Consider the following 12,924-nt stretch of genomic DNA (forward strand, 5'->3'; position numbering starts at 1 on the left):
TCTAGACAAAAATGATTAATTCCTTCTGATTCTCTCTGTTTAAATTGCTGTTGCAGTTCTGATAGACATTACATAATTTTTTTACACTTTCCTGGTGTTCCCAGGCTGACAGATACTACATTCTTTTGTTATCTTGCAGGTGCAGGAAACTACATCAATAAAAGACATTCCATATGTAAACTCTAGTAATTATTCCTCAAGTCAAAACAATAAGCAGGATGCCTTCATCTAGCCGGCTGGAGCCGAATTGTAAACATTAAAGGCAGTCATGAAATAATTTCAACTTCAAAGGACATACAAGAAATGCTTGACTTAGCTTTCTTTAGAGCGAAGGGCAATGTTGCTACATTGTTTTAAGGTCAACATTTCACAGTGCATTCTTTCATTTAAGAAAACAAGTCTGTAGTTCAACATTCATATTTACAAATGATAGAATTGTCTGCACAATTATATCTGGCTAGGCTGGCAGCCTCCCCCCCCCGGAGAACTCAAGCTAGTTTTTCAAATGACCCTTGAGAAATGCTGTTTGAGAGGGTTAGGTCTATCTGAGTGTGCCTTACCCCAATCCCTGTCTTGAGAGCCCATCTGCATTGGCATTGCTACTCCCACTGTGGTGCTGCACTGAGATATATGTTTGCAACCCCAGGTTCCATCTTAGCAACTTTGCATTTTGCTGGCTGGCTCTGTTTAACCATATTAGGGGATTGTGATCTGTCATAACACTGAATTTCCGTCCATACAGATAAGGCTGAAGTTTTTGCAATGCCCACACTATGGCTAGACATTCCTTTTCTACAGCTGCATAGCAGTTCTCCACTGGGCTGGAACCTACAACTGAGATAAACCACTGAGTGCTCTTCTCCCTCTGAAGAAATCTGGCTAAGTACAGCCCCCACCCTATGGTTCGAATAAACCACATGCACAACAAATTCTTTGCTGTAATTTGGACTGGCTAACACAGGGGGTCCTCCCAAAGTTTCTTTAAGCTTCTGGAATGCCTGCTCACATGCTAGGGTCCACACTAACTTATCTATCCTGTTCTTCCTTGTCAGGTCTGTGAGGGGAGCAGCTATGGCACTATAACTGGGGATGAATTTTCTGTAGTACCCTGCTGTCCCTAAAAATGCCCTCACCTGCTTTTTAGTAACAGGTGCAGGCCATGGCTGAATAGCTTCCACTTTGGCAGGTTCTGGCCTTATCTTACCACTCCTGACTCTATGTCCTAGGTAGGAGATCTCTGCCATACCAACCTGACATTTGCTCAGCTTAATGGTCAACCCTGCCCTCTGCAGTCTGCCCAGCACCTCCCTGACATGCTGAAGGTGCTCTAGCCAGGAATGGCTGTAGATTGCAATATCATCCAGGTAAGCAAGGGCAAACCCTCCTGCTCCTACTAGGATATGATCTACCAGCCTCTGGAAAGTCACTGGGGCATTCTTCACCTCAAGGGGCATCTTTGGGAAGTCATACAAGCCAAAAGAAAGTCACAAAGGCTGACTTCTCTCTTGCACTGGGAGTCAAGGGCACCTGCCAGTAACCCTTGGTAAGATCAATTGTTGTAAGATACTTAGCCCCACCCAGATGCTTTAGGGTCTCATCTGTCCTAGGCATGGGGTAAGCATCCGACTCTGTGTGACTAATTTCTTGTAGTCCACACAGAACCTGGTGCTGCCATCCTTCTTTGGCACCAACACCACTGGGGAGGCCCAGGGACTGTTGGACTCTTGAATCACCCCTAGTTCCAACATCTCCTGTACTTCCTCCCTCAGAGTTTGTTTGACTCTCTCAGGCACCCTATAATGGGCCTGCCTAATAGGCCTTTGGGGTCCTGTATCCACCTGGTGCTGCCCCAGGTGGGTCCACCCTGGTTTCCCAGTGAACATGTTCCCAAATTTCCACAACACTGCTCAGATTTCTCGAACGTATAGGTTCATAGGTTCATATGTTCATACTAGGCTATCTGCCCTGGGGCAATTATAAGCCTAGCCTGATTCTGTATGGCTTACGCCACCCCTTGATTTGAGTATACTGTGCCCTTTTTAAGGTTTAGTTTACTGTGCCTCTGTCTAATAGTGACACGGGAGTAATCCCTGGGACAAACCTACGATCCCTCATCCACCTATCGAGATTCTTCTTGAAAAGATTCAGTGAGGTGCTCTGCCTCACATGAACTGGAATTCTATTCCAGAGCAAAGGGAGCCTCTGGATTATGAACCTGTCCCTCCAGCAAGTTCTATTTATTTCTGTGCTGAGGTTCAAGTCCCTCGGCGTGGCTCTAAGGGATTTAGATTTACTGAGGTGGAGCATGTCCATTAATTCTGGATTTGACATAGCTTTGTATGTCAGGCATAGATCGCCTTGAAGTAGGCTTCACCTATTTTCACCCAGTAGAGCTGGAGTTTTTTTAACCGAGCAGCATATGGCATCTGTTTGAGACCCTTGATCCCCTTGGTGAGATACTTTTGGGGTCTCTCTAATTGCTGCAGGTGTCGGGTAAGGTACATCCCAAAAGGGGCATTGTATTCTATGATGGGCCTGATGAGGGATGAATAAAGGGGCACGATTACCTCTCTTGATCTAGATGTGAAACCCTTCGTGATGAGGTGGGCTATGTAGAAGGTCTTTCTAACCACTTTGGCAATGTGGTTTTCAAAGGAGAGATTGCTATCAACTTGGGTCCCCAGGTCGCTAATAACTTTCTCTGTACTTAATGGGTTTCCGCCTATGTGGTAATTTGTGGGCACATTGTTTTTGCCAAAGGGTATGAACTTGGGTAGGCGATAGCTGCTGGGACATTGCTACCCCTTCCACTGAGGATTCAGTCTGAGCCTCACTGAGGAGATCAGTCCCCAGATCTCCTTCAGACTCCTCCTGCAATCCACTGCAAATGCTCAGCACAAGGGTCTCCCTATCATGGTATGGTTTCATCATGTTAACATGGTACAATTTGTGCCCCTGCTGTCTGCCTAGAATTTCCACCATGTAGTTAACATCACTTACCTTTCTTACCTCTTGTTAGGACCCTCCCAAGCTGCTTACAGCTTGCTGTGTCTGACAGGAATGAGAACCATTACCTGCTGCCCCACAGCATACTCTCTAGCTCAAGCATTCCTGTCATACCACACCCTTTTCTGTAATTGGGCTTCTGCCAGGTTCTCCTGGACCAAGTCCATGAGTTTCCTGAGCCTTGTCCTGAGGTTTAGGACATATGCCACAACAGACTCCTTGTGAGACTTGCACTCACCTTCCCACTCATCTCAAATTAAATATAGAGGTCCCCTCACCCTATGCCCATACATAAACTCAACGGGTGAAAAACCTATGAATTCCTGGGGAATCTCTCTGTAAGCAAACAACAGATAGGGCAGATATTTGTTCCACTCCCTCTTAAACTGATCTGCAAATGCCCGTAGTATGGACTTGATTGCAGAGTTTAACCTCTCAACAAGACCATTAGTCTGGGGATGGTAGGGGTGGTCTTCATGTGCTTCACCCCACAGGACGTCCACTGACAAGCCAGCAGGTCTGACATGAAATTGGCACCACTGTCAGTCAGTATTTCTTTTGGGAAACCTACCCTGCTGAAAATCTCTAACAAAGCATTTGCCACCTTCTCTGCCTCAATGGAGGACAAAGCCACTGCCTCAGGGTATCGTGTAGCATAATCCACTGCCACTAGGATATACTTTTTTCCCTATGGAACTTGGGGTACCCAGAGGACCCACAATATCCATAGCTACCCTCTGAAATGGCTCCTCAATCACAGGCAAAGGCATCAAAGGAGCTCTTATCTTGTCTCCCACCTTGCCTACCTTTTGGCACTGTTCACAGGTCCTGCAGTACCCTGTTACATCTCTGGAAATTCCAGGCCAATAGAAGTTCTGCATAATATGCCTCTTTGTATGTTTTATGCCCATATGACCTGCAAACGGAATATCATGAGCTATGGCTAGAAGTGCCAGGTGGTAGGCTCTAGGCACTACAAACTGCTGTACTCTCTCAACTTCTGGCCCTCGCTCAGGGATCCACTCTCTGTATAGTAACCCTTTGTCCCAGTATACAGATTCTCCCTTTCCTTGAGAATCAGGTGCCTCCCTAGCTACCTGCCTCAGGCCTTGCAGTGTAGTGTCTGAGAGCTGAGCCTGTCTCAACTCTCTCCTTGTAATCCTTCCCAGCTCCCCTTCCACAGGAAGTCTGGCATCCTGTGACAGTGGTGCCTCACTGTCAGCCTGGGTACTGCTACTCACCTCTACCTTTGCAGCCACTCTGTCCAAGGGACCGTTAGTACCCACAAGCAGCTGTGGCTCACCTTCAGTCTCACTGCTACAGCATAGCTCACTCCCTGAAGTAACCACCTCAGCAGTCCTGGCTGCAGGTATGCAGCCTGTCTGGGTCTCCCCCAGGCTACCAGACCCACATGCTTGTCTACTAGCCTTACTGCATGTAACTGCATAAGCACATAGTACTGCCTCATCCAAATCCTTCCCTCTCAGGACATCTGCAGGATGGTAGTTTAGTACCCCTGTTGACTCAAGACAACCTACTATTAGCATTTTGTCTTTCCCACTTACTAGCTCCCTCATCTTTTGTTCCCCACCTTGTCTCTGTGGACACCTGTATGCCACATGGCCCCACTGGTTGCATTCAAAACATTTAACCCTAGCCCCTGGACATGTACCGGGACTAGTGGCTTCCTCTGCTACTGGCAGATTCTGTTGTGGCAGTCTGTGCTGCCCACCATGGGTTCCTTTAGACCCATGAGCAGTACTGGGGGTCCCCTTCCTGTGCAGGGCTACCCTGCTTGCCAGGTATAGGTCTCCCTTCTTCCCCAACTCATCTGAAGTAGCACACTGTCTATCAGCTAACCAGATCCTTATGTCCTCAGGCAAAGTGCTAAGGGCATGTTCCCTCACCAAAAGGTCTGCCAGCCCTTCAAAAGTGGTGACCTGACATCCACTCACCCACCTATGGAAATAAGTGCTAAATTCAGCAACATATTCACACACACTTTCATCTGCCATTCGTCTATGCTCATGAAACTTTTTCCTATACATTTCAGGTGATAGCTTAAGCAGTTCTAACAGACAATTTTTTACAGCAGTATAATCAAAACGTGCAATGTCAGACATTTTAGATAAAACAGTTACAGCTTTACCATGGAGTAAGGGGGTCAGGAACTATACCCAGAGCCTTTGGTCAACTTCATACTTTACATACCCTCTCAAACATATGAATGAAACTATCAAAATTATCCCCCTCTTTAAACTGCAGAAGAAATTTACTGACCTTTTGTGCTTCTGGGGTCCAGTTACTCCCTTCCCCATTACCTCCATGACTCTGGCAAAGAGTCAGCATCTCCTTCTCATGCTGCCTCTGCCTATCTTGTTCCTCAGCTTCCAGACATAACAGTTTCTCATCCTCCTCAGCCTGTAGACTCCACAGTGTCTCAGCTGCTTCTATTTCCAAAAGCCTGGCCTCCAACTCAAGTCTCTTTAGCTCCAGCTGGATTTTTAAGTCCACTGCAGAGAGGTTGAGTTGTCCATTTTCCGAAGGTATTATATCTCCACTGCCAGTCTGATTGTCCTCCTGGTTGCTGTTTTCTGATGCAGCTGTAACAAAGGCTGCAATCAGGTCTACCTTAGTCAGGTTTCCATGTACCAGTCCCCTAGCCTGGCACATCTCTGCCAGCTGGGTCCTTGTCAGCTTTCCATACTCCTCTGCTGACATGCTGCCTGCTCACCCTGACTAACTAAGCTAAGAAAAGAAATAAAACAATTGCGATCTGAACTCTGAGTATTCACTGTGTGGCTGTTTTAGAGTACAAAACACCTTCAAAGCTCACTGGACACAAGCTACAGGATTCACTCTACCCACACCACTACAAGCCAATTAGTATTTGCCAATTAATTAATATGTGATGTGGATATCCCACCACTGCCAAACACAAATGTAAGGATATCCCAACCACTGCCACTTATTAATATATGATGTGGATATCCCAACCACTGCCACCAATTAATATGTGACGCCCGTACCCTGGCCCAGCAATCAAGGAGCCTCAATCCTCATCACTAACACCAGAGAGGCGTCTCATATATGAAGGAAAGGATAACAAATACACACAGTAAAGTGCAATTTCCTTTAAGAGGACACAGAGATCACAGTCAGTCTGGGGTTGGTTGCTCCCTTGCTCTCCAGGTCCCCAATAAGACTCCCCACTGGCACAGCTATAGGGTCCAGATCTCAGCCTAGTGGGCAAGCTAAAACTTCTGTCACACACTCTGTCCAACCAGTGCTTCGTGTCTCTGCTCAAGTAGCTGACACACACTCACACACTTTGAGAAGAGTTTATACAACCACACAGACACACCTGGGGAATGCTGGCACAGGTTCTCCAGCTATGCCCCCTTTGCCCAGACTATACGGTAGTACCCTGCCACCACCCACAAATAATTATGAGCTACTCAAAGGCCCTTAAAAGGGTGTCCAATTATTACTGTGCAATATTATTATCCAGTTGGTAAGTGTGACTAATCAGTCAAAGCTCATTTGGAGTGACTTGGACAGTAAACTCTATAAATATGCAATGCACTCTAGAGCTTAACTTATCTCTACACAAACCAGCCACAGTTAAAAGGTTTTAAAATATTTAATAATAAATAATTAAAACCACAAGACAATACTTTCTACTATACAGTGCTAGTCAAAAGAGTTCAGAGATCACACAGAAATACTTAAAATAATTCAGTAGTACAGTTCTGACATCACAGGAAAACACTTAGTTTAATCTTTCTAGTTCCTAGCTATTTCTAAAAGAAAACACAAGTCTAAGATAACTTACATATGACAACAGGCAGTGCTGTGAGTTGGATGACCAAGACAAAAATGCTTAATGCCTTCTGATTCTCTCTGTTTAACTTGCTATTGCAGTTCTGATAAACATTACATCATTTTTTACACTCTTTTGTTATCTTGCAGGTGCAGGAAACTACATCAATAAAAGACATTCCATATGTAAACTCTAGTAATTATTCCTTAAGTTAAAACAATAGGCGGGATGCCTTCATCTAGCCAAGCCAGAGCTGAATTGTAAACATTAAAGACAGTCATGAAATAATTTGAACTTCAAAGGACATACAAGAAATGCTTGACTTAGCTTTCTTTACAGCAGAGGGCAATGTTGCTACATTGTTTTAAGTTCAACATTTCACAGCATATTCTTTCATTTGAGCAAACAAGTTTGTAGTTCAACATACATATTTACAAATTGTAGAATTATCTGCACAATTCTATCTGGCTAGGCTGGCAGCCTTCACACCATCTTTGTAGGAGACTCCATCTAGATCATAGTTGGTGCAGTTCCTCTGCTTTTAGGTCTCAAGAATTTTTAATGTGAAATGGTTTTATCTTTTAAAAACTCCCATAGTTTTAACTTTGAGTTGATATTATCCACTATTCTGTGTTTGTCTTTGTTTTTCCCTTTATTTTGCACAGTGTGTATGATTTTGCCATTTGAATAATTTTAAGTAAAATATATAAATAAATGTGGTTGGTATTAGCATTTTAACATGGTGATTGCACAAGCAGTTACACCAAGGGTTCCCTATCTTCTAGAAGAATTTATTTGTATTTGTTTTCTGCTGATGCATTACTTACAAAGATGTTTAATGCCTGCATTTTTAATCCAGGCCTCTTTTATTACAATCCTGTGACCCACTATTATATTCTGATTAAAACTTCCTTAATTGTGAATAGCAATGTTTTTTACTTTTCCTCTTTCCAGTATTTTTTTTTTTTTTTGTCTGGCATAAACTAAAATCATACTGCATTTGTTCAGATATAATATATGTAATGCCAGCTAAGATTGTTTCTTTCAAAGATGTTTTTTCTTTGACTTTCTTCAGATACATAACAAATAACTGCTGCCTGGTAGTGACCTGATAAGACTCACATAAATATTCTTTAGACATATGTTTGTTATCCGTTGGCAAACAATAGTCAGTCAGTAAGTGCGTATTTCAAGCAGCCTCATTCAGCTGGATATTGTCAGTGCATAAGACAGAAACATCACAGGGTCAGGTTAAAGTAATGGTTTTGTAGGAAAAAAACTGTAGTTTCCTAGGGCATTATGTTCTCTTCCTAAATGGGTTTATCCCAGGTCTGAAGTTCACGGGGGAGGGACTGTATACACACATAACATTATATCTTTTGTTGACGCAGTGATCTTTGCTCATTGCAGGTTATTAAATAATGCCATATGGGTCGGTTGATGCTTAGTTTCCATAGTACTGAACCATCATTCTGTTTGAGTTCAAAGATTGTCGCATTCTTAGCAGAGTGACATTCAGGGCAGCTATGAGATCAGGAAAAAAAAAAAAAAAAAAACAATTTACTACAAATTAAGAAAAAAAAACACTATAAATTTCAAAAAGAAAGACAGGTTGGAAAGATGTGCAAACCATTTATTAACTTCTCAAGCAATCTGGCTCTGTGTAGGTTTGCCTTCAACAGATGTAAACAGCTACAAAATCTCATTCTTTATACAGCAGCATTGTACAATCATTTAATTAAACAATTACCAGCTATTAAATAAATTCTTAATTTACACTTTTACCTCTTCACTTTTGTTACAACACATTCATTTACATACAAACATTATTTATCATAATACAGCAATCATGTTTATTTCATGATTCAAACCATACAGCATTAACGTGTGAAACCTTAAAATTTGTTTAGTTTCTAAAGATAACATTTCCTGCACATCACCCCGCTAAATAAAATGGCTTGGTCCAGCACGCTGAAAAAATAAATCTGTTATTCTACCATCATGTTGTTGTTACAGTTTGGATAGGACCCAAATGAATTGTTTGGATGTTAAAGTTTTTTACTGGTTTGGTGCCAGTTAATTTCTACTTTTTTTACTGGTTTGGTGCCGGTTAATTTCTACATTTTTTACTGGTTGTATGTTAAAGTTGTGGGTAGAGTGTGATTGCCTATGAGGTTAATAAATGATTTGCACATCTTTCTGACATACTGTTATTATTTTTTAACTGTGAGTCCAGCTCTGAAGCTGAAGCACAAAGACATGGAAGCAGATGGCGATACTAACAAAACCAGTACAGAACGCCAGAGGGTCTATAACAGAAGGTAACAAGGTCCTATAAAAATGAGGAAATGGCTACTGCAAATCAGTCAGCAGAAATCCATTACTACAGTGCATGTACTGGCAGAAAACACACACAGTGAGAATAACCACACTGTACAGGATCACATTAATGTCTGACTCCAGTAGCACACAGGTACAGACAGGTGTGCTACAGACCGACTCACTTTAACAGGAACTTGGTGTGAACATTCCTACTATAAGATAAAGAAGCGCTCTGGATTCATATTAAAATATCAAAATGTATGAAGTATTTAGTGGTGTCATTAGGGTGATATTTGGAAAAGGAATCACCTGCTCCTTATACTATAGCTGCAACAAGAAGCATACTAGAATTGTGAAAGTGAATTTTTCAAAGGCTTTTATTTGTTTGCGTGCTGTCAGCTTGTATTTAACCAGGGGCACCAATACTATGGAGGAGTACCCCTTTCCTTTTAGGTATGGCAGCCTTAAATTAATCAAGGGGTGGACAAGGCACAACCCCTGCAAAGGGGTGTAGGTAACGTTGCCCCTATGAAAATGTCTTCTTTTCTTAACATTTTTCAGTAATTGCTGTTTTGAACATTTAGTTTTGCATGAAAAAGCAGTTGCAGAAGTCATCTTTGAGATTCTATGCTTTGGGGTACACTGAATGCCACCTGCACACTCCTTGCGTAGGGTAGGGCATAAAGGTGACACTCAGGTGTACTATCCTCAGAACAGATTGCCCCAACAGGAACAGCAGTCCAAGGAGAACCTGCAAATCCAGGAAGGAAAAAAGACCAGGGGGATGGAGGGAGGGAGTGAACACTACAGCGGTGAAGGCAAGGTCATCTACCGTTATGGTAAGATTTTACACAACTGTACTATGTCCTTACATTCATCACTGCAGTGTTCCTTACAAATGGGAGAGGCCAAAGGTCAAGAATAAGCCTGGGAGGAGGAAGCAGCAGAGCCTCCAAGAAGCCATGAAGAATGGCAGCAGCAGAACCAGCTCTGGCCCTGGAGATACCATCCAACTGGTCATGTTCGGTAAAGGAACGCACAGAAGTCCAGGTAGCAGCTTCAAGAATAGAATCAGCATCTAAGCCTTTGAAAAAAGCACCAGAAGAAGCCACAGTTCTAGTGGAATGAGCCCTTACAGAAGAAGGAAGGCTCTCACCATGAAAAGTGTAACAAAAGGAAATAGCCTTTGAAATCCAAGTGGAAACAGTTTGCTTGGAAACAGCCAAACCTAAACACCTAGGATGAAAGGAAACAAATAACTGGTCAGATTTTCTGAAAGCTTTAGTTTTATCCAAATAAAATCTGAGCTGTCTATGCACATCTAAGGTATGCAGCACCCTTTCACTGTTAGATTCCGGAGAGGGGGGAAAAAAGTAGGCAAATTAATAAACTGATTAAGTGACAACTCATTAGCCACCATGGGCATGAAAGAAGGATTAAGTATGCAAGGACACCCTGTCCTCACAAAATAACAAAAAAGGTGAAGTAAGAGCTAACAAAAGAACTGTCTTCTAAGAACAATGTTGCAAGGAAGCTGGAAACAGCAGGCTCAAAAAGAGCCTAAGTCAATTTTTCCAGAGCAAAATTAAGATCCCAGGGAGGAGGAACAGGCTTCCTGAGAGGTCTAGTATTAAGAATGTCTTTACGAAATTGTTTAGCCTCAAACCTAGAAGCTAATCGGGGAGTTAAAGGGAGACAAGCAGAAAGAGCTGATAAGTGGGCCTTGACAGAAGAATAGGCCAAACCACATTGAGCAACTCACACAAATAACAGAACCAAAGGAACATCCACAGAAAGTGGGTCCAGGTCACCAGAAAGACACCAAATAGAAAACCTCTTCCATTTAGACAAATAGGATTTCCTAGTTGTAGATTTCCTGGCCTCCTGCAGGACCTGCAGCACGTCCTCAGAAAAAAGGTATCTGTGAGGGATGAAAACCCTATCACCCACAGTGTCAATTGAAGTGTGCACAGTTGAGGATGGATGAGAGACCCCTTGACTTGTGTGAGGAGAATAACCCTATGAGGTAACTTGTGATGTTTGCCCCTGGCTAGATGCAGAAGTAGAAGGAACCAGTGCTGTCAGGCCAAAAGGGAGTCACCAACAAGATTTTGGCAGCATCCTGTTGAATCTTGAACGGAAGGGGAGGGAATGCATAAAGAAACACCCCCTTCCAAGAAAATGAGAGGGTGTCCACCTTCCATACCAGTGGACCTAGGACTCTGGCACAAAACAGGGGAAGTTGTCTGCCTGTTCTGAGGGGAGGCAAAGAGATCTACCTGAGGAGTACTCCACTGGTGAACAATGTCCAGAAACACACCCTTGTGAAGCATCCATTCATGGGATTGAGTGAAGGACCTGCTCAGACTGTCTGCCACAACATTCTGATCTGAAGGAATGTAAACTGCCTGAAGAGTCACCTGATATTGGATAGCGAGATCCCATACCAGAAGTGCCAGCCAGCAAATACGGTATGATCTCATACCCAAATGTTTGTTGATATACCACATGACTGTGGTATTGTCTGTGAATACCTTGAGAGGCCCTGGAGAGAAGCAAGGATGAAAGGCCTGAAGAGCCAGCATAAGAGCCATTACCTCTTTGATGTTGCTGTGCTCCTTCTGCTGATGAGGCGACCACACTCCCTGAACCCTCAGGAAGCCAAATGTTGCACCCCATCCCACATCTAAAGCATCTGAGTACAGATCCTGAGAGAGAAGACGAGGCTGAAAAGGGAGCCCTGGATTCAGAGACAACTGCTGAATCCACCACAGAAATTCTTTCTTGAGACATGGGAGAAGAGGAACAGAAAAGTCTAGAGGATGCACATGCTGAAGCCACACCATCTTCAGAAACGACTGGAACTTCCTCATGTGGAGTTTTGGCCAGAGGGAGCATTGGAATGGTGGAAGCCATGAACTCCAGAGCTCTCAGAAACTCCCTGGCTGTAATGGAGACCAGGGAAAAGTTTGAAAGAAAGAAATGAAAGTTAATGCCTTTGGAGGGGGCAGGGATGCCAGCACTGGCACCATTTGAATCCTGCAACCCAGAAAGACAAATCCTGAGAAGGAGTCAGGGAAGACTTTTTGAAATTTATTGTGAATCCCAGGCTCTGAAGAAAGGCAATGGTAAAATGGAGATTTTGCAAAAGGATCTCTGGAGAAGATGCCTGTATCAGCAGGTCATCCAAATAAGGAAAGATTTGGATCCCTTGAAGCCTGCAAAAGGCAATTACAGGAGCAAGGTATTTGGTGAATACCCTTTGGGCAGTAGAAAGGCCAAAGGGCAAAGCACAGAACTGAAAATGTCAGGAAGCAATAGAGAAACACAAAAATCTCCTGAAAAGATGATGGAGCAGAATATGGTGATAAGCATCCTTGAGGTCCAGAGACACAAGAAAGCCCTGAGGGAGCAACAGAGGAAAAAGGGACTGAAAGGACAACATACAAAAGGAAGGCACTTTCAGAAAAATGTTTAAATGTGAGAGGTCTAGAATAGGTCTCCAAGTACCTTCTATTCTGGGCACTAGAAACATTCTTGAATAAAACCCTTTCCCCTTTTGGGACACAGGCATCTCTTGAATAGTACCCTGAGACAAGAGGTTTTGAAGAACCTCTGGGAAAAAAAGGAAGTTGTTCCAGAGAAGTCTGAGGAATGACCATAAAAGGAAGGCAGGAAATCCAGACCATGAAGTACCCTTGCCGAATGATTGACAGAACCCAAGAATCCTGGGTGATTCAGAGCCAAACAGGAAGAGAAAGAGAAAGGCAGAG

The 12,924-nt window shown here is 43.3% G+C and overlaps 1 protein-coding gene across 1 annotated transcript in view; it reads left to right on the forward strand.

The window, feature by feature from the left end:
• GGT1 (gamma-glutamyltransferase 1) overlaps nt 1-12,924 on the forward strand; it is a gene marked incomplete in the record, with an annotated part of 1,527,627 nt that overhangs the window by 312,776 nt on the left and 1,201,927 nt on the right.

The sequence above is a fragment of the Protopterus annectens genome, chromosome 4.part0 (assembly GCF_019279795.1).
Source record: "Protopterus annectens isolate FY-2018-M chromosome 4.part0, PAN1.0, whole genome shotgun sequence".
Lineage (NCBI taxonomy): Eukaryota > Metazoa > Chordata > Ceratodontiformes > Protopteridae > Protopterus > Protopterus annectens.